Source organism: Dama dama, chromosome X, assembly GCF_033118175.1.
Source record: "Dama dama isolate Ldn47 chromosome X, ASM3311817v1, whole genome shotgun sequence".
Classification (NCBI taxonomy): domain Eukaryota; kingdom Metazoa; phylum Chordata; class Mammalia; order Artiodactyla; family Cervidae; genus Dama; species Dama dama.
The window spans coordinates 82,896,663-82,918,610 of NC_083714.1; the positions used below are offsets into that span (position 1 = coordinate 82,896,663).

Below are 21,948 nucleotides of genomic sequence, written 5' to 3' on the forward strand. Positions count from 1 at the left end.
TCACTCAGTCATGTCCGACTCTTTGTGTCCCCATGGACTGCAGCACACCAGGCCTCCCTGTCCATCACCAACTCCCAGAGTTTACTCAAACTCATGTCCATTGAGTTGGTGATGCCATCCAATCATCTCATCCTCTGTCGTCCCCTTCTCCTCCCACCTTCAATCTTTCCCAGCCTCAGGGTCATTTCCAATGAGTCAGCTCTTCGCATCAGGTGGCCAAAGTTATTGGAGTTTCAGTTTCAACATCAGTCCTTCCAGTGAATATTCAGGACTGATCTCCTTTGGGATGGACTGGTTGGATCTCCTTGCAGTCCAAGGGACTCTAAAGAGTCTTCTCCAACACCACAGTTCAAAAGCATCAATTCTTCCGTGCTCAGCTTTCTTTATAGTCCAACTCTCACATCCATACATGACTACTGGAAAAACCGTAGCTCTGACTAGATGGACGTTTGTTGACAAAGTAATGTCTCTGTTTTTTAATATGCTGTCTAGGTTGGTCATAATTTTTCTTCCAAGGAATAAGCATCTTTTGTTCACATGGTATCATCAAAAAGTCTACAAACAATAAATGTTGAGCAGGTTGTGTGGAAGAGGGAACCCTTGTGTACTGTTGGTGAGAATGTAAACTGGTGCAGCCCTTATGGACAATGGTATTGAGGCTCATTGAAAAAAAAAAAAAACTAAAAATAGAGTTACCATATGGTCTAGCAATCCCAATCCTGGGCATTTATCTGAAAAAGAGAAAAACTCTAGTTCGAAAAGATACGTGCACTTCAATGTTCATAGCATCACTATTTACAATAGCCAAGAGATGTAAACAACCCAGGTGCCCATCAACAGAATATTGGTTTAAGAAGATGTGGTATATATGCACAATGGAATATTATTCAGCCATGAAAAGAATGAAATATTGCCATTTGAAGCAGCATGGATGGACCTAGATGATATCATACTAAGTGAGGAAAATCAGACAAAGATGAATATTATGTAGTATCACTTATATGTAGAATCTAAAAAATAATGCAAATGAATGTATAAATTATACAAAACAGACTCATAGACATAGAAACCAAAGTTATAGTTATCAAAGAGGAAAAGGAGGGGGAAGGGATAAATTAGGAGTATAGGCTTAACAAACTGCTATACATAAAATAGATAAGCAACACGGATTAATCACATAGCACTGGGTATTATATTTAATAGTTTGCAATCACCTATAATAAAAAATAACTTGAAAATATATATGTATAACTGAGTCACTTTCCTGTATATCTTGAAGCTAATATAATATTGTAAACCTGAAAACTGAGACATTTTTTTAAAATTCCAAAATTCCAGTTTTCGCTTAAAGGCTTACATTTTGTCACTGGCAATGAACATCATCAGCTGTCTTCCTTGAAGTGAAAAATTCAAATCATTCATTTTTGAATAAAGAAATCTCTCAAATAACTAAATCAAAACGACCATTGTTTGTCACCAGTTCTTCCAAGTAAAGATGGTGTTCCACGAAAAAGGCAGTTAAGAAAGTTTCACAATTCAATCTTATAACTGTTTTTTTCTGGAGATAACCACCATATACCTGGTAAAAGAAAGAAGTGTTTTCTGCCTACTTTCCATCCTGTTGTACAAATTATTAGAGAGCTGCATACTCAAGGGTCTAAACCTAATAAAATTAATATTTTTACTGCTTAATGAAAGACATTAAGCAAAACTGGCTTTTCTTCCTCCTCTGAGTGCATTGTGATGAATAATACAAATTACTACTACAGTTTAGTATTAGTGCTTTGATTCATGCTAAGGCACTAGTAGTTTTACTTATTGTTCTTGCATCATTGTGCAAATGTCAACATAGTACATAATACAAATGGTGTTTTAGTACTATGAAAACAGTTTGACTTCATGGATTTCCAGAAGTATCTTTGGGACTCAGGCATCCTTGGCCTACACTTTGAAAGCAACTCAAAAGCACTATAACTAAAAGCATGAGTTTCTCATTGGCTTTTATTTACACCCAAAGCTTAGTTTAGGTTCCTGTGTGCTTTATATAATGACATTTTAAATACTTTTGTTGAACAGAAATATTTTTGTTGTTTTTCCTATGGGAAAAGGGGAACTACAATTTAATAGCTATTTTCTATTTCCAAATTCATATATACACCAGAGCTGTGTTATTCTCTACTGCCACTTGGATGAACAAACTCACATTAAATGCAAGAGAAAAATGAACAGAAAATATTTCGTAAACAAAATCATGGTTCATTGTGTATATTAATAATTTTAAATGAAATAAATAAGTGGAAAGAAAAACTATATAAAACTCATAAAGGATGATTTTAAATAACTTTTTAAAAAGTTAGATAAAAAATAAAGCTGCACGAGAACTCCTTTGCTTTAATATTATTCCAAAGGTTCACTATACTAATAAAACTTCTAGCAAATTAATACAAATCCTTTACATAAAACATCATGACTTCTTTGATGGCAGAAAGTTTTATGTTTGGCAGAAATAACAAAAATAGAACATGACTTTAATCAAACAAGATTTAATGGTATTTACATCATCACTTTTTTCTATTTCCAAAACATACTTTTAAAGCTTTTTAATCTCCAATAATTTGTTCCTTACTCCTTAACACTTCCCTTAAACTATGCCTATAAAAGTCTTTCTCTACTCTCTAGTCTCCTTAAACCGTTAGGCGCCATCCTTTGGGCACGTTTCAAAACCATTTCATCCTTGAAGCCTTTCCTGATCTCTCTTACCTTTGACATTTGCTTGTATTTTATGGCTTTCAGAATATTATTCCTATTATTTTTGACATATTTATTTTACTTCTGATACTAATATGCTTTGTGAAGGAATAGACTAGTCTTTCCCATATATGTATACTCTTCAAGGTCTGAAAGTGAATGTGAAAGTCGCTCAGTAGTGTCCAACTCTTTGCGACCCCATGGACTGTAGCCTGCCAGGCTTCTCTGTCCATGGAATTCTCAGGACTAACATGATGCTTTTCTCAATAAGAAAATGTTGATCTGAACCTATAAACATTTGGTGAAGTTATATAATGTGTAAGGTACAAAACTAAGTTATGTATATATGAAGCAGATGACCATTCTTAACTTCTGAGTTTTTATAATCTATTGGGGGTAAATTAAGCATGAAAATAGCAAGATATATGATGGTAAATTGAAAGCATAATGTGATATAATATGGTCATATGATAATGTCAGAGGAAGATTATGGGCAAGAATTTATTGAAGTTATCCCTCAGTTATGGCTAATGAGAGTCAGTGAGATAAAATACAATAACTTTTCTTCAATTGTTAAAATTCATGGAAAAATAAATTGTTCCTCCAAAGTGCTATTATCACAGTGGTCCTCAATGAAGAATAATTTCCCCCACCCTCAGAATATATCTGGCAATTTCTGGAGATTTATTTGGTTGTCACAACTGTGGACAGGGATTTATTACTGGTACCTAGTGGATAGAGGCTAGGAATCTAAATATCTTACAAAGCACAAGGCAGCTTCCCACAAAAATGAATTATCCAGTCTAAATATCAATAGTGCCAAGGTTGAGAAACTGTTTGCTTTTAGGAAGCACATAGACGTTTACTTAGATTCAATGAATTCAATGAGAAGTATTGCTAGTAAAGGATACCAAGGTCTCTAAAACTTAAGATTCTGTTTTGTAAAGCTCTCAGAAATTTCTGGTTTAAGAAAGGAAAATAATAGCATGTTAGTCAGTAATTAAGAGTCTATTAAGAGTATTTCACATTGTTTTCTTACTGATTTTTGTGGTAGATTCAACTTTTTTAAGTCTAAGAATTAATCAGATTAGAATGCATTTAATTGATTTTTTAGCACAGTGATTTCACTTTAGTAAAATTGACACATGTTCATTTAAATATTTAAGCAACAGTAAAAAAATACAACTAGGATAGAAAAAAAATTACCTTGAATCATACTACTGCTAAAATTTGAAGAAACACACTCTGGAACACTTTGTTCCCTCTGTGCATATATCATATGGAGGGTTAGAAATAAATGATTTTACTACAAAAGGATCGTATATTACTTTAAATAAAATATTATATCAATTTTACTTAATTTAGTAGACAAACTAAAGTTAAACTGAAGAAATGGTTGAATATCAGATAAATGACTCTACAACAAGGTAGATTAGCTTTTAAAAAATTAAAGTAAAACAACTCAACTATACTGATATTAAAGTATTTTTTTTAATTTTTAACTACCTATTTCAAATTAATATTTATTGGAATATAGCAGCTTTACAATGTTGTATCAGTTTCTACTGTAGAGCAAAGTAAATCAGCTATATATATCCATATATCTCATTTTTTGATTTCCTTCCTATTTAGGTCATCACAGAGCACTGAGTAGTTTCCTGTGCTAACAGTAGGTTCTCATTAGTTATTTATTTTATAAATAGTATCAATAGTGAATATATCTGAATCTTTCAATTCATCCCACTTCCTATTTCCCCCTTGGTATCCATACAGTTATTCTCTACATTCATGTCTCTATTTCTCCTTTGCAAATAAGATCATCTATACCATTTTTCTAGATTCCACATATATGTGTTAATATATGAGATTTGTTTTTCTCTTTCTCACTTACTTCACTCTATATGACAGTCTCTAGTTCCATCCACGTCTCTACAAATGACTTAATTTCCTTCCTTTTTATGGCTGAGTAATATTCCATTGTATATATGTACCACATGTTCTTTATTCACTCCTCTGTTGACGCACATTGAGGTTACTTCCATATCCTGGCTGCTGCAATGAACAACGGGGTTCATGTGTCTTTTTGAATTATGTTTTTCTCCAGGTATATGCCCAGTAGCAGAGCTGTTGAGTCATATGGTATGTGGGTTCGATTCCTGGGTAGGAAAGATTCCCTGGAGGAGGAAAAGGCAACCCACTCCAGTATTCTTGCCTAGGAAATTCTATGGACAGAAGAGCCTGACAGGCTACAGTACATGGGGTTGCAAAGGGTTGGACATGACTTAGTGATTGAGCATGCACACATACATGGTATTAGTTACCTATTTTAACTTGTTGAAATATACTTATTCCAAGCTATGAAAGATAATGAAATCGGCATACTGACATTTCATCTCACTCATGATTGTTATTAGCTATGTCATCATTTTTATATCACTAAGATGCAAAGCATTTGCACCTTATAACCAAAATGGTCTTAATTTATCTATCTTCTTTTACTTCTAATTGCCTAATAACTGTCCAAATGTGGTCTGTCTTATAGCTATATTTGTTCTACTTTCTGTGATTCTTACATTCTTTCAACAACTTTTACATATTGCTAGATCTTACTATTCTAATAAAAACATTGTAGGGGTTATTATGACTTCCATTTGGTATGCAGATAGTTGGAAAGCATATCATTCTCACTATAACAATAAGATAAACTAGATAATATACAAAATCATAAATTTCCATGAATCTATCAGAGAGGCAAGGTTGCAGGGCAACAAGCTGGCCTGAAATCTAAGGAAAGACAAGTGCTTCCAAGAATGGAACATGAGAATTGGTTAATTTGCAGAAAAACATGGGAGGGTAATAGGTTACCTACAAAGTGTGTGTGTGTGTGTGTGTGTGTGTGTGTGTGTATAAAACTGCTTAAGGCTGTATGTGAGTTAGCATGACAGTATAGAGCCCTTGAAATCTGTAGACCATGGAGAATTCTAACTACTTGCAGGTTCTTCTCCACAAACCTCTCTGGCTGCCCACAGAAAACAACAATAAACAAAAAAACAAAATGAAACACTGAGGACTGGACAGGAGGCCAGAGCACACTGTATAAACCTGGGCGAAAGGAGTGGTTACCAATATGGGAAAAACACGAATCTCTGTTCAGAACACTCTACCTTATGGAACAAAAGCCTAAGCTTCTACGGGAAGGACAGCAAACCTTGTCATTCTCAGGGCACAGTCGAAGACCCACTGTGGCTAGAGCAAAGTAATATAAAACAAAACAAAAACAATCTCGACCACAGGAATAAGGGCAAGAACATTGAGAAAGTCCTTTTTCAAGAGAACCAGGGGCACAGGGCCTGTGTAGGACAGAAGCTACAAGACCATAGAGAATATCCTCACCTGACCCCCGCCCCCCACATCAACAGAGTCATTTTTCAAGTACCTTCTCTGAAGCACAGGATCACAAAGAAAGGCTAAAGCTGAGGGTGTGATACAAACACTGGATAAATCCTCCAGCAATATAGATTGATGACCTTGTGCTCATCCTACAAGCACAAGGGAACTAGAGGAAGTTGAAGTAGGTGGTACACTGAGAATAATCACAGCAAGAGCAAAATCTACACCCACTTCAATTTCTGTTTAGATTATCTCAAATATCCAACATTAAAGGCCTAACAGAAGAAACATGCCCATTTCCAAGTATATATATATACACATACTAGTCTTCTCTGTCCTACACATTCTGTTCAATTATAAAGTAAATAGTTATTAGTTACAAAAAAGAAAGAGAAAACAGTAGAACAGATATTCAAATATAAATAATGTATATGGTGAAATTATCAGAGAACTTAAAAGTACTATGATTAAATAGTAGAAAAAGTGGAAAACATTCATTAGCAGATGGGGAATTTCAGTAGAAAGGTGGAAACTACAAGAAATCAAGTTAAAATATTAGTAATAAAAACAAGACAACAGAGATAAAGAATGTCTTCAGTAGGCCTATTTGTAGGCTAGACACAGTTGACAAAAGAACCAATGAACTTGGAGACAAATAAATAGAAATTATCGAAACTAAAACAAAATGGGATGGAGGGAAGGGAGGAGAGAAAGATGGGGAGAAGGACGAGGAGAGGGAGAAAGACTATTATAGAGAACAGTGCATCCAAAAGCTGTGGGACTATATCAAATGGTTTAACAAAACATGTAATTGCAAACCCAGAAGGAAAAAACGATAGGAGTAGAATAAATATTAGAAGAGACAAGAGCTGAGGAACTTCCAAAAGTATTATTAATCTCTGTACTTGTGTCAAATGAACTAAGAAATATAAAATCAGAATTCTAACCAGATTTGAATTGTTAATATGAGAGAAATTATAAAATTTGCAACAAAATGGTCATGCTACATTATGATTAGCAACACAAAGATTACTGGATTGTGATGATTTCTCATTAGCTATCTAGTTTGAAGCATATGATAGATTTTAGGCTCTGGAATTGCTAAACTGATATAAATTCAAATTCTAGCTCTGCTACTTAATAGCTATGGAATCATGAGTACATTACTTAAATTCTTCTTTTATGTTTTTTAAAACTTATTTATTTTTTATTGAAGGATAATTGCTTTACAGAATTTTGCTGTTTTCTGTCAAACTTCAACATGAATCAGTCATAGGTGTACAGATACCCCCTCCCTTTTGGAATCACGAGTAAATTACTTAAATTCTTAAGTCTCTCATCTATAAAATATATAACCTTTATCTCCACATGGATGCTATGAAAATTAAGATGAGGGAATGCACTATGAAAGTACCCAGCATGGTACTTCAAAAATTATAGATTCTTCAGTAAATAACAAAATCAGCATGATATAGTAGAAAAAGAATATGACAGTCTCAGAATCCTAACATGCCAGGGCTTAAATCTGCATCTATAACTTATAAAATACATGATGATAAATAAGTTACTTGATATTTATACTTTAGTTCTCTTATCTATGAAATTGGAGTAATGATGATAATAAGCTTCATATATTTATTTGATGATTAAATGAGAAAATACACAGTGAGCCTTCAGTAAAATATCCATTCTCTTAACCTTTCTTAAAAATCAAATGGAATCTATAACTTTTAGAAAAGTATGTATCTGGTATGACACTATAAAAATAATTAGTTCTTGTGTCTTCTATAAGACAAAGGATAACTGAGAAAGTCCTTATTCAAAAAAATAAAATAATAAACTATAGCCCACAATACCATGTTTAACTTTTTTGTGAAAATATTACTACTTTAAGTACACTGTAATAAAAGAGCAAAATCTTAAAGTTAGTTTATAAAGTAAACAACATAAGATCTATATTAAAGATTAAGTGACAGGAAAAACAAAACAGTTGTATTATTTTCTCAAAAATGACACTGTTTCATTATTAAAGTTGTGGAATAAGTTCCATAAAAGAATACACACACACACACACACACACTCTCTTTCTCTCTCACCTATCACTAGAGCAACCTATTTAAGTTTTATAAATAATAAAAGTCAAAATACTTTCAACTTTTCTTAAAATATCATGATAAACTATCAAACAGCACAGACCTAAGAATTAATTTTGAGGCATGGATTAATCAGTGAACTAAATGCGCACATTTGCTATGATACAACATATTGCTATGACAAAAAGTAGTATAGTAAAAAGAACAACAATTACTACTGTTAAAATTGTTCTACTGCTGCTGCTCTTGACAATAAAATGTTAGATTTTTATTGAATTTTTAACTATGTGTTTTGTGGTCTGTTAAATATTATAAAGTATACTATCTCATTTAATCTTTACAACTATAAGAAGAAAATATAACTATCTTCATTTTATAGATGAGGAAATTAACTTTCCAAAAGTCACAGGTGGCAGTGTCAGGGTATAAAAACCAGGTCTAACTCTGGAAATTTTGGAATGATACCTACATATCAGAAATAAATTTTGAGGAATTTTTTGTTTGATAGGGTAAGTGGGGCCAGGCTGAAGGAAGACACCAAAGACTTCCTAATAAAGAAAAGTAGCCACAAAAAGTGAGGAACTTGCCACGAACTCCACACACAAAAAAAGGAAGCAAACAAACTCTGGCCATCATGCTCCATTCTGTGTTAAGGATATGAATACAACAAGAAACTCTGACTTTATATTCAAGGCATTCAAAGTTAATGCTGGAAGTTAGGAATACACAGCACCATGAAGTCAATAATTATGTTAAAATGTCATGATATTTTAAAATATTCAATTAATAAAGTACCTATTCTAAGTCTGTCAGGAACAGAAAAGCAAGGCTAAAGCTGGTTAAACAGTAAATATGATACAGTAATCCCACTCCTGAGCATATATCCAGAGCCAATCATAATTGACAAGATACATGCACCCCAATGTTCAATGAAGCACTATTTGCAATAACCAAGACATGGAAGCAACCTAAATGTCAACTGACAAAGGAATGGATAAATGAGGTACATACATACAATGGAATATTACTCAGCCATTAAAAATAATGAAATAATGCTATTTGCAGCAATATGGATAGACCTAGTAGAGAAGGACAGAGAAGGCAATGGCACCCCGCTCCAGTACTCTTGCCTGGAAAATCCCATGGACAGAGGAGCCTGGTAGGCTGCAGACCATGGGGTTGCTGAGAGTCGGAAATGACTGAGCGACTTCACTTTCACTTTTCACTTTCATGCATTGGAGAAGGAAATGGCAACCCACTCCAGTATTCTTGCCTGGAGAATCCCTGAGACAGGGGAGCCTGGTGGGCTGCCGTCTATGGGGTTGCACAGAGTCAGACACGACTGAAGCAACTTAGCAGCAGCAGGAGGATAGACCTAGAGATTCTCACACTGTCTGCAGTCAGTCAGACAAAGGCAAGTATCATTTGATATCACTTATATGTGGAATCTTTAAAAAATTATACAAATGAACTTCTTTACAAAACAGAAATAGAGTCACAGATGTAGAAAACAAACTTATGGTTACCAAGGGAGAGAGAAGGGAGGAGTAAACTGGGAGATTTGGACTGACACATACACACTACTATATATATAATAGATGACTAATGGGGACATATTGTATAGCACAGAGAACTCAGTACACTGTAATGATCTATATAGGAAAAGAATCCAAAAAGAGTGGATATATTTATATCTATAACTGATTTAATTTGTTGTATAGCAGAAACTAAGGCAATATTGTAAATCAATTATACTCCAATAAAAATTAATTTGAAAACAGATGTGGTACATATATACAATGGGGTATTACTCAGTTGTAAAAAGGAAGCAATAATGCCATTTGCAGCAACATGGATGAACCTAGATATTATCATCCTAAGTGAAATAAGTCAGACAGAGAAAGACAAATAGCATCTGATATAACGTATATGTGGAATCTAAAAATATGATATAAATGAGAAGATGGCAGAGGAGTAAGACAGGGAGACCACTTTCTCTCCTACAAATTCATCAAAAGAATAACTGAACACAGAGCAAACGTCACAAAACAACTTCTGATCGCTAGCTGAGGTCATCAGGCGCCCAGAAAAGCAGCCCATTGTCTTCGAAAGGAGGTAGGACAAAATATAAAAGATAAAAAGTGAGACAAAAGAGCTAAGGATGGAGATCCGTCCGGGAAGGGAGTCTTAATAGAGGACGTTTCCAGACACTGGGAAACCCTCGCACTGGCGGGCCTGGGGGAAGTGTTTGAATCTCGGAGGGCAACCTGACTGGGAGGGAAACAATAAATAAAACCCACAGATTACGAGCCTAAAAGCAACTCCCAGCAGAAAAGTACCCCAGACACCTGCATCCGCCACCAGCAAGTGGGGGCGGAACAGAGAGGAGTGGGGGGGGGGGGGCATTGCTTGGGGTAGGGTCCGGCCTGAGTGCCCTGAGGACAATTGGAGGGAGCGTTTGTGAGTTGCCAACTTGAACTGTGGGAGAGCAAAAGAGAGAGAGAAAACTAACCGGCCCGAACACACTGCCGGCCGTTCACAGAACAAAGGGACCGAGAAAGTCCAGAGAAGAGCTCGCAGGCTGCGGACCGGCCCAGCCCCGCCGGAGGCAGGAGGCAGGGGGGAGGGGAAGGGGGCAGGCTCGGCCCCAAGGACTGCATCCCCTGCCGCACTGCAAACAGGCCTCCAGTTTCTAATCAAAGACCTCCTGAGATTCTGGATGGTCGACATCCGCCGGGAGGGTCGCGGCGAGACACAGGGCGCAGACACCCGACCGGCGCGGGCAGGGACTGGGGCTGGGGACGCGGAGGGAAGAAAGCGCACGCACCTGACAGAAGCCGGCGAAAACTGAGACTGGGGCTGCAGAAGGGAGTGGGTGCACCGCACCTGGGGAGAGCGCGCCCGTCAAGCCCCTGGCTGCCTGGACCGCTCTGATGGGGAAAGCACAAAAAGCAGGCGCAGCTTTTTGTTCCGGGCTCTTGTGGAACACCGGAAGGCTGGAACCGCGTGCAGCACGGGGTGTGCTCCATATAGAGCAGCCGGGAGCCTGAGCAGCGCAGACTGAGAAAGCAGCGCCAGCCCCTCCCCGCAGCGCCAGCCCCTCCCCGCAGCGCCAGCCCCTCCCCGCAGCGCCAGCCCCTCCCCGCAGCACGATGGACCTAGCTACCTGAATAAGAGTCCACCTCCGCCCGTCTGTGTCAGGGCGGAAATGAGGCTCTGAAGAGACTGGCAAACAGAAGCCAAATAAACAAAGGGAACCGCTTCAGAAGGGACTGGTGCAACAAATTAAAATCCCTGTAGAAAACACTGACTACACCGGAAGGGGCCTGTAGATATCGAGAAGTGTAAGCTGGAATGAGGAGCTATCTGAAACTGAGCCGAACCCACACTGACCACAACAGCTCCAGAGAAATTCCTAGATATATTTTTACTTTTTTTCTTAAGTAAGAAAAAAAAATTTTTTTTTATTTTTTCTTTTTTATTTTTTCTCTTTTATTTTCCTTTAAAATTCCCCATTACTCCCCCATTACTCCTTAACTTTCATTTTCATAGATTTTTATGATTTTTTTAATTAGGAAAATTTTTTTCTTTTTTTTTTAACATTTTAATAGTGCTTTTTATTTTTTTTATATATTTATATTTTTATTTTATTTTTTTTATTAGTTGGAGGCTAATTACTTCACAACATTTCAGTGGGTTTTGTCATACATTGATATGAATCAGCCATAGATTTACACGTAGATTTTCTCTTCTATTTTCTATTTTTCTTTTTCTCTTATTTCTTTTAAAGTCCTCTAGTACTCCTCTACTACTCCTTAATTTTCATTTTCAATACACTATAACCTTACAAAAAAAAAAGAAGAGAAGCCCTATTTTTAAACTGAACTTCATATATATTTCTAAAATTTTTTTGTGTGTTTTGGTTTTTGTTTTTAATATAGTATTTTTAAGAGTCTAACCTCTACTCTAGATTTTTAATTTTTGTTTTTCAGTATATGATATAAATTGTGGACATTTAAGAATCCAATATTCAGTTCCCATTTTTATTCAAGAGTGTGTTAATTATTCTGTCCCAATCTTGACTCTCTGTTTTCTACCTCAGAACACCTCTATTTCCTCCTTTCCCCTTCTCTTCCCAATCCAATTCTGTGAATCTTTGTGGGTGTCTGGGCTACAGAGAACACTCTGGGAACAGACAACTGCGTAGATCTGTCTCTCTCCTCTTGAGTCCCCCTTTTTCTCCTCCTGCTCATCTCTATCTCCCTCCTCCCTCTCCTCTTCTTCATGTAACTCTGTGAACCACTCTGGGTATCCCTAACGGGGGAGAATCTTTTTGCCATTAACCTAGAAGTTTTATTATCACTACTGTATAGTTGGAGAAGTCCTGAGACTACAGGAAAAATAAAACTTAAATCCAGAGGCAGGAGACTTAAGCCCAAAACCTGAGAACACCAGAAAACTCCTGACTACATGGAACTTTAAGTAATAAGTGACCGTCCAAAAGCCTCCATACCTACACTGAAACCAACCACCACCCAAGAGCCAATAAGTTTTAGAGCAAGACATACCACGAAAATTCTCCAGCAATGCAGGAACATAGCCCTGAACGTCAACATTCAGGCTGCCCAAGGTCACACCTAACACATAGACCCATCTCAAAACTCATTACTGGGCACTCCATTGCTCTCCAAAGAGAAGAAATCAAGTTCCATGCACCAGAACACCGACACAAGCTTCCTTAACCAGGAAACCTTGACAAGTCAATCGTCTAACCCCACCCACAGGGTAAAACCTCCACAATAAAAAGGAATCACAGACCACCAGAATACAGAAAGCCCACTCCAGACACAGCAGTCTAAACAAGAGGAAAAGGCAAAGAAATACCCAACAGGTAAAGGAACATGAAAAATGCCCACCAAGTCAAACAAAAGAGGAGGAGATAGGGAATCTACCTGAAAAAGAATTTAGAATAATGATAATAAAAATGATCCAAAATCTTGAAAACAAAATGGAGTTACAGATGAATAGCCTGGAGACAAAGATTGAAAAGATGCAAGAAATGTTTAATAAAGACCTAGAAGAAATAAAAAAGAGTCAATTAAAAATGAATAATGCAATAAATGAGATCAAAAACACTCTGGAGGGAACCAAGAGTAGAATAACGGAGACAGAAGATAGGATAAGTGAGGTAGAAGATAAAATGGTGGAAATAAATGAAGCAGAGAGGAAAAAAGAAAAAAGGATCCAAAGAAATGAGGACAACCTCAGGGACCTCTGGGACAATGTGAAACGCCCCAACATTCGAATCATAGGAGTCCCAGAAGAAGAAGACAAAAAGAAAGGCCATGAGAAAATCCTCGAGGAGATAATAGCTGAAAATTTCCCTAAAATGGGGAAGGAAATAGCCACCCAAGTCCAAGAAACCCAGAGAGTCCCAAACAGGATAAACCCAAGGTGAAACACCCCAAGACACATATTAATCAAATTAACAAAGATCAAACACAAAGAACAAATACTAAAAGCAGCAAGGGAGAAACAACAAATAACACACAAAGGGATTCCCATAAGGATAAGAGCTGATCTATCAATAGAAACCCTCCAGGCCAGAAGGGAATGGCAGGACATACTGAAAAATGAAAGTAATGAAAGAGAATAACCTACAACCTAGATTAGTGTACCCAGCAAGGATCTCATTCAGATATGAAGGAGAATTCAAAAGCTTTACAGACAAGCAAAAGCTGAGAGAATTCAGCACCACCAAACCATCTCTTCAACAAATGCTGAAGGATCTTCTCTAGACAGGAAATGCAGAAAGGTTGTATAAACGTGAACCCAAAACAACAAAGTAAATGGCAACAGGACCACACCTATCAATAATTACCTTAAATGTAAATGGGTTGAATGCCCCAACCAAAAGACAAAGATTGGCTGAATGGATACAAAAACAAGACCCCTATATATGCTGTCTACAAGAGACCCACCTCAATACAAGAGACACATACAGAATAAAAGTGAAGGGCTGGAAAAAAAATATTTCACGCAAATGGAGACCAAAGAAAGCAGGAGTCGGAATACTCATTTCAGATAAAATAGACTTTCAAATAAAGGCTGTGAAAAGAGACAAAGAAGGACACTACATAATGATCAAAGGATCAATCCTTTGATATAACAATTATAAATATATATGCACCCAACATAGGAGCACCGCATTATGTACGGCAAACACTAACGAATATGAAAGAGGAAATGAATAGTAACACAATAATAGCGGGAGACTTTAATACCCCACTCACAACTATGGATAGATCAACTAAACAGAAAATTAACAAGAAAACACAAACCTTAAATGACACAATGGACCAGGTAGACCTAATTGATATCTATAGGACATTTCACCCCAAAACAATCAACTTCACCTTTTTCTCAAGTGCACACGGAACCTTCTCCAGAATAGATCACATCCTGGGCCATAAATCTGGTCTTGGGAAATTCATGGTTCATGTATTGCTGAAGCCTGGCTTGGAGAATTTTAAGCATTACTTTACTAGAGTGTGAGATGAGTGCATCTGTGCAGTAGTTTGAGCATTCTTTGGCATTCCCTTTCTTTGGGATTGGAATGAAAACTGACCTTTCCCAGTCCTGTGGCCACTACTGAGTTTTCCAAATTTGCTGGCATATTGAGTGCAGCACTTTCACAGCATAATCTTTCAGGATTTGAAATAGCTCAACTAGAATTTCATCACCTCCACTAGTTTTGTTCGTAGTGATGGTTCCTAAGGCCCACTTGACTTCACATTCCAGGATGTCCAGCTTTAGGTGAGTGTGAGCAATCACACCATCATGATTATCTGAGTCATGAAAATCTTTTTTTTGTACAGTTCTTCTGTGTATTCTTGCCACCTCTTCTTAATATCTTCTGTTTCTGTTAGGTCCATGCCATTTTTGTCCTTTATTGAGCCCATCTTTGCATGAAATGTTCACTTGGTATTTCTAATTTTCTTGAAGAGATCTCTAGTCTTTCCCATTCTACTTTTTTCCTCTATTTTTTTTTGCATTGATCGCTGAGGAAGGCTTTCTTATCTCTCCTTGCTATTCTTTGGAACTCTGCATTCAAATGAGTATATCTTTCCTTTTCTCCTTTGCTTTTTGCTTCTCTTCTTTTCACGGCTATTTGTAAGTCCTTATCAGACAGCCATTTTGGTTTTTTGCATTTCTTTTTCTTGGGGATTGTCTTGATTCCTGTCTGCTGTACAATGTCACGAACCTCCGTCCATAGTTCATCAGGTACTCTGTCTCTCAGATCTAGTCCCTTAAATCTATTTCTCACTTCCACTGTATAGTCATAAGGGATTTGATTTAAGTCATGCTTAAATGGTCTACTGGTTTTCCCCACTTTCTTCAATTTAAGTCTGATAACCAAGAAGGACCTAGTCTGTAGCACAAGGAACTCTACTCAATATTCTATGATAACATATATGGGAAAAGAATCTGAAAAAGGATGAATACATATATGTAGGTATAACTGAATTACTATGCTATTCACCTGAAACTAACACAAAATTGCCAATCAACCATACTCCGATAAAATTTAAAAAAATTAAAACAAGAATCTTAAAGACCCATATTTTCCTCCATATTACCATTGATTTAGTACTATTAACACCTCTAAAATTCCTGATCAAAATTACATGTCTTCTATTAAATAACAGCTTAAGCAAAATGAAAATCTCACTGCATGACTAGACTGGCTCACATAACAATATATGGTATTTATCCATATGCTATCCATCTTGAGACAGGTTTGAAATTTTCATTCAGGTTTATCTTTTTATAATTACCTTTATCTAGAAGTGCTATCTTTTTTCTGACAATGAATACAAGAGGACACTGACACTTATTAACTGCAAGTAAGGATTGTTTAAGGCATTTGGCTGATTTATGTTTTATTTCATAATCCCTTAACAAATGCTGCTTGAATTTCTTGATTGAATGAAAGAAATAAGGAGCTCCTGGACCAAAAAGAGCTATATTATTATTTTTTTTCTTCTAAGGCAGAGCTAGGAGGGATAGGCTCAGTTGACAAAGAGCTAGTTAGATGTAGAAAACTGTCAAAAGAGAGCTAATGTGTGGGAATCAAGAAGGCCAAGACAAAACTCTTGGAATGCTGGAAGCCTGCTACTAGGAAGAGAGTAGAAGAGAACTAGAATGCTTACTTTAAAAATATGACTGAGCTTTGTTACTGCTTTAGACACATGCTCAAAGGTTATATTTACATTATATGACACTGAAATAATAAAAACGTCTGACACAACTCAGCTCACTTACATGGTCACATAACATTATAAATTAAAATATTTTTGGACAATTTATATTTAATTCCACAATAAACACATACTGAATAAAGTGATCATCAAAAATTTGTTAAATGAGAATATAAAATAAAAAATGGAGAAATAACTCAACAGATGTACTAAAGATTCAGAGAAAGTATATGTTATCAATCGGCCAGGAAGAAATAATTTAAAACCGTACAGAAAAGAAGACCCATTTCCTGTCAGAATTTGAAAGCACTACAAACACAGTTAAGAATACATACAGTTGATTCTCATTATTTGCATTAATTATGTTTCATTTCCTAAACACTGAATTAGCAAGTAATGAATCATTATTCCTAGGGGGAAAAAAGGATTTGATTCCTAAAAGTCTTTGATCAGTGGTTGCTAGCTATATGTTATTCTCTGAAAAGTATGCTAGTCACTCAGTCGTGTCCTACTCTTTGAGACTTGATGGATTATAGCCTGCCCGGCTTCTCTGCCTATGAAACTCTCCATCCACGAATACAGGAGTGAGTAGACACATCCCTCTCCAGGGGAGCTTCCCAACCCAGGGACTGAATTTGGATCTCCTGCATTACAGGCAGATGTTTTTTTCCATCTGACCTACCAGGGAAGAGTTATTTTCTTTAGGGAATATTAAAACAGGATTACTGATACTGAAATTTTCTGGTGTATGAGAAGAACAATGATGGGATTTACTGAGGTTAGTATCTTTAACAACAACCTTTCAATCATACTGTATTTCATATACGTAATATGTTATAGAACAAACAAAAAAGACTAGATTGGAAGGGAGGATATCTATATTTTAATATTGACCCTAAAACTGTGTGTGAGACTTAGTAATCACCTCATCACTTTGCACCTCAGTCTCCTCCTCCGTAAAATGAAAGGGTTGAACTAGATCATTAAAAGCCTTAGCATCTTAAACTTTATATAGTTCTATTCTACATATGGGCTTCCCAAGTAGCTCAGTTAGTAAAGAATCTGCTTGCAATGCAGGAGACCCTGGTTTGATTCCTAGGTTGGGAAGTTCCCCTGGAGAAGAGATAGGCTACCCACGCCAGTATTCTTGGGCTTCCCTGGTGGCTCAGATGATAAAGAATCCACCTGCAATGTGGGAGACCCGGGTCCGATCCCTGGGTTAGGAAGATCCCCTGGAGGAGGGCATGGCAACCCACTCCAGTATTCTTGCCTGGAGAATCCCCATGAACAGAGCAGCCTGGTGGGCTACAGCCCATGGGGTCACAAAGAGTTGGGACATGACTGAGTGACTAAACACAGCATATTCTACATATACAGGTCAGCAATAAGAAGGACACTCTACAAAACTACTTTGCTTGACTTGGAGCTATTAAAATGTTCAATTATACTTCAATATGTAGTATTATCAGTGGTTCTTCTAATATACATACCTTTATCTCAAAAATCCGAGAAGTTGAGCTACTGCTCTGTAACCTCTCTGATCACAAGCTATCAAATGTCACACACCACTCTTCTCCAATTATCACGTGCAACCAACAATCTGCAATCCTCCTAGACCTCCAAAGACCAAGAAATTGTGTTGAACTTTATTCTGTACTTAAGGGGGAAAGATCATGATTTACTAAAACCAGTTTTTAGTTCCAGTTTACCAAATCTAAAATTAATTTTGTTTACACCAAAATTCTGCTTTAAATCTGTACAGTTAATCAGTCTGAACAGGAACCAAGGCTATCAATTTTTAAAATAAATGATTCAAACTATCAAAATATTTTCCAAATATACCTGAACCAAATGGTACTTCTTTTGCTTCAAATGCCGAAATTGGGTTCATCTTTATTCTTCTATTAGAACTGTGTGGTAGTTGATATCCCATCTAGTAAGGTAGTATTAATTTGAAATTTATTCAAGAGAACAGATAAAAAGAATGCATCTCTCAATACTAACAACCTCAGTTTTATTCACAACTAGTAACCTGTCTCATTATTTTTACACCATTGAGTTATTTAGTAATAATGGGACCTTACTGTGGTATCACTGTTTTCTGTTATATTAACTGCAAAGTAAAAAAAAAAAAGTTGATGTAACTATAGGTAATACAGTAAAATCTCTAACAATTTGTGTTTGTTGTTTTATTCACAACTAGTAACCTGTCTCATTATTTTTACACCATTGAGTTCTTTAGTAATAATGGGACCTTACTGTGGTATCACTGTTTTCTGTTATATTAACTGCAAAGTAAAAAAAAAAAAAGTTAATGTAACTATAGGTAATACAGTAAAATCTCTAACAATTTGTGTTTGTTGATCTGTAAAATGGACTTCTATGGTGGCTCAGTAGTAAAGACTCTGCCTGCCAATGCAGGAGACATGGGTTTGATCCATGGGTTGGGAACATTCCCTGGAGAAAGAAATAGCAACCCATTCCAGTATTCTTGCCTGGGAAATCCCATGGGCAGAAGAGCCTGTTGAGTTACAATCCAATGGGTAGCAAATAGTCAGACATAACTGAGTGACTAAGCATACAAGTGTAATGATGTCATAAATATCAACTGATAAAAAAGGGACAACTGATTTCTCAGTCTCACCCATCTGGTTCTGAAACCTGTAAAACTATTTTAATATACAGCTCTGAGCTATATTTTAAAGATTTCCATCTTTAACCTCTACTACTTAGAACATAATTAACTGAGGAAATGTTACTAAGATATTATACAAAACTTAGAGTTTCATAGTCTCCCAGTTAGGATATAAGGTGGAGTTACTGACCAAACCAACACAGGCATACCCCTGGAGTGGAAACAGGTATTAATTCTTACCTCTCTGTTTTTATTATTGTCATTCTACCAATCTGGAATTACTTTCCTTTTCCCCTTGGCCTATCCTAATAAAGCTTTAAGTATAAGGTCTTGCATAAAGCCTTGATCATTGATCCCTTCTATGCCAGAGCTGTGAAGCTGACATTTGATACTATCTAACTGTGTAATATATGCTGGCTTGATCCCTACAACTGAGTTGTAACTTCCCTGAGGACATAATTCATGTCTTACATTTCTTTTTCATCCAGAGTATGGAGAAATAGAAGGTATCCATCAATGTGTACTAATTGATTAATTAGATTCAGCAAAGACATTCCCTATTATGTCATTAGTATAAAGACTTTATAGGGAAAGCCTATCTACCAAGAAAAAATTCCTAAAAGTAATTAAAACCATAGTCTTCTTCATGGAGAAAACTATTGGTTCTGATAAAATCGGTGTGTTCTCTGTGAAGTCTGTGATCTCAATTTTTCTTATGATTACAAGCTGGAAGACAGCTCTTTATCTATTTCATTTTAGAAAGGGACAGTATTTAAAAGTTCTTACTACATTTCTTTCTATTAAATATCAGTAAAATGCTTCATATACAGTTTAAGATAATAATAAAACAGGACTTGCTGGCTTGCTTGCTGTAACACGTAACTACATGGTATTTTGAAAGGGTCTTCTTTTTTAGCTACTCATAATGAATATTGTCTTTTGTGATGGGGGAGGACACATTTCTCTTGAAAGGAATTGTAACCAGAAGGACATTTTAATATATGATATTTAATAACTATAATGGTTTTGGAATATTGTTTATTTGGAATATGGTTTATGGAATATGGAATATAATGGAATATGGTTTTTCCAGTAGTCATGTATGGATGTGAGAGTTGGACTATAAAGAAAGCTGAGCACTGAAGAACTGATGCTTTTGAACTGTGGTGTTGGAGAAGACTCTCAAGAGCCCCTTGGACTGCAAGGAGATCCAACCAGTCCATCCTAAAGGAAATTAGTCCTGAATATTCATTTGAAGGACTGATGTTAAAGCTGAAACTCCAATACTTTGGCCACCTGATGCGAAGAGCTGACTTATTTGAAAAAAAACCCTAATGCTGGAAAAGATTGAAGGTGGGAGGAGAAGGGGGCGACAGAGGATGAGATGGTTTGATGGTATCACTGACTCAATGGACATAAGTTTGAGTAAACTCCAGGAGTTGGTGATGGACAGGGAGGCCTGGCATGCTGCAGCCCATGGAGTTGCCAAGAGTTGTACATGACTGAGTGACTGAACTTAATAACTATAAAGTTGCAGGATCATCAGTCAATTAAGTTATAATTGTATCATTCATAAAATCATGATCAGCTTTGCTAGCACCAAAATTATGTTGTTTTATCACTATCAGCCCAAAGACATCCAAGGTTTGTTAAGAGAGTATTTTCCACTGCTAATTCTGTGGAAATTTGATTCATGCTCAGTTACTGACTGGTATCAAAAGTAACTAATATGTTAAGATATGAAGAATCTGCTATTTGTATTAAACAAGCAGTTCTCAACTCTAGATATACTGTTCACTTAAGGAGAAAGATGATTTTAACAGACATTTTTAGCTATTGAAAATAGCCTAAGAGTTTCTCTTTTCTTTTCAGCAGTCAATCTGTTATAAATATCTTATTTCTCAAACATCTGCATATTTCTTTCAATAAAAGAAATGCAATGGGATATGAAGATAGCTCTCTGAATAAAACAATTCTATTTTTAAAAGTTATAATAAAACTTCATCAACATTAAAAGTGTACTAAATTTCAACTATGTGCAAGTAAATCAGTTGGTTCCAGTAGTCAAAGTCACATAAGGAATAAAATGACCTGGTCCTAAGGAAGATTATAAATTAATTGAAGAGGTAATGCACACATAGGTCTTCCCAAGTGGTTCAGTGGTAAAGAATATGCCTGCCAATGCAAGAGGTGCAGGTTTGATCCATGGGTTGGGAAGATTCCCTGGAGAAGGAAATGGCAACCCACTCCAGTATTCTTGCCTGGGAAATCCCATGGACAGAAGAGCCTGGAAGGCTACAATCCATGGGTTTGCAAAACAATCGCACATAACTTAGCGACAAAAAAAACAATAAAAAGGCACACACACAAATGATAATAATAATAAAAAATTAGGTAGTAACACAACTTGTTTACCAGTGTGATTACAACCGTAATTATATCACTGTGAATGCATGTGTGTTAAGTTGCTTCAGTCATGTCTTATTTTTTGCGACCCTATGGACTGTAGCCTGCCAGGCTCCTCTGTCCACGGGGATTCTCCAGGCAAGAATACTGGTGTAGGTTGCCATGTCCTCCTCCAGGGGATCTTCTTGACCTAGGGATTGAACTGTGTTTCTCTTGTCTTCTGCAATGGCAGGCACGTTCTTTATCACTAGCACCACCTGGGAAATCCACATCACTCTGAATGTTTTATATTAAATTTTAATGACATCTTTCCAGAAGTTGATAGGCTTCTAGAACACTTATACACTCATGCATTTGGCATTAGACTATGAACTAAATCTTTAAGTGCACTGCATCCTATGAGTTCCAGTAAATT

General features: G+C 36.4%; 1 pseudogene; it reads right to left on the minus strand.

Annotated features, from left to right (window-relative positions):
• The window catches only part of LOC133052736 (tigger transposable element-derived protein 1-like), a 57,994-nt pseudogene that overhangs the window by 17,053 nt on the left and 18,993 nt on the right, over positions 1-21,948 (minus strand).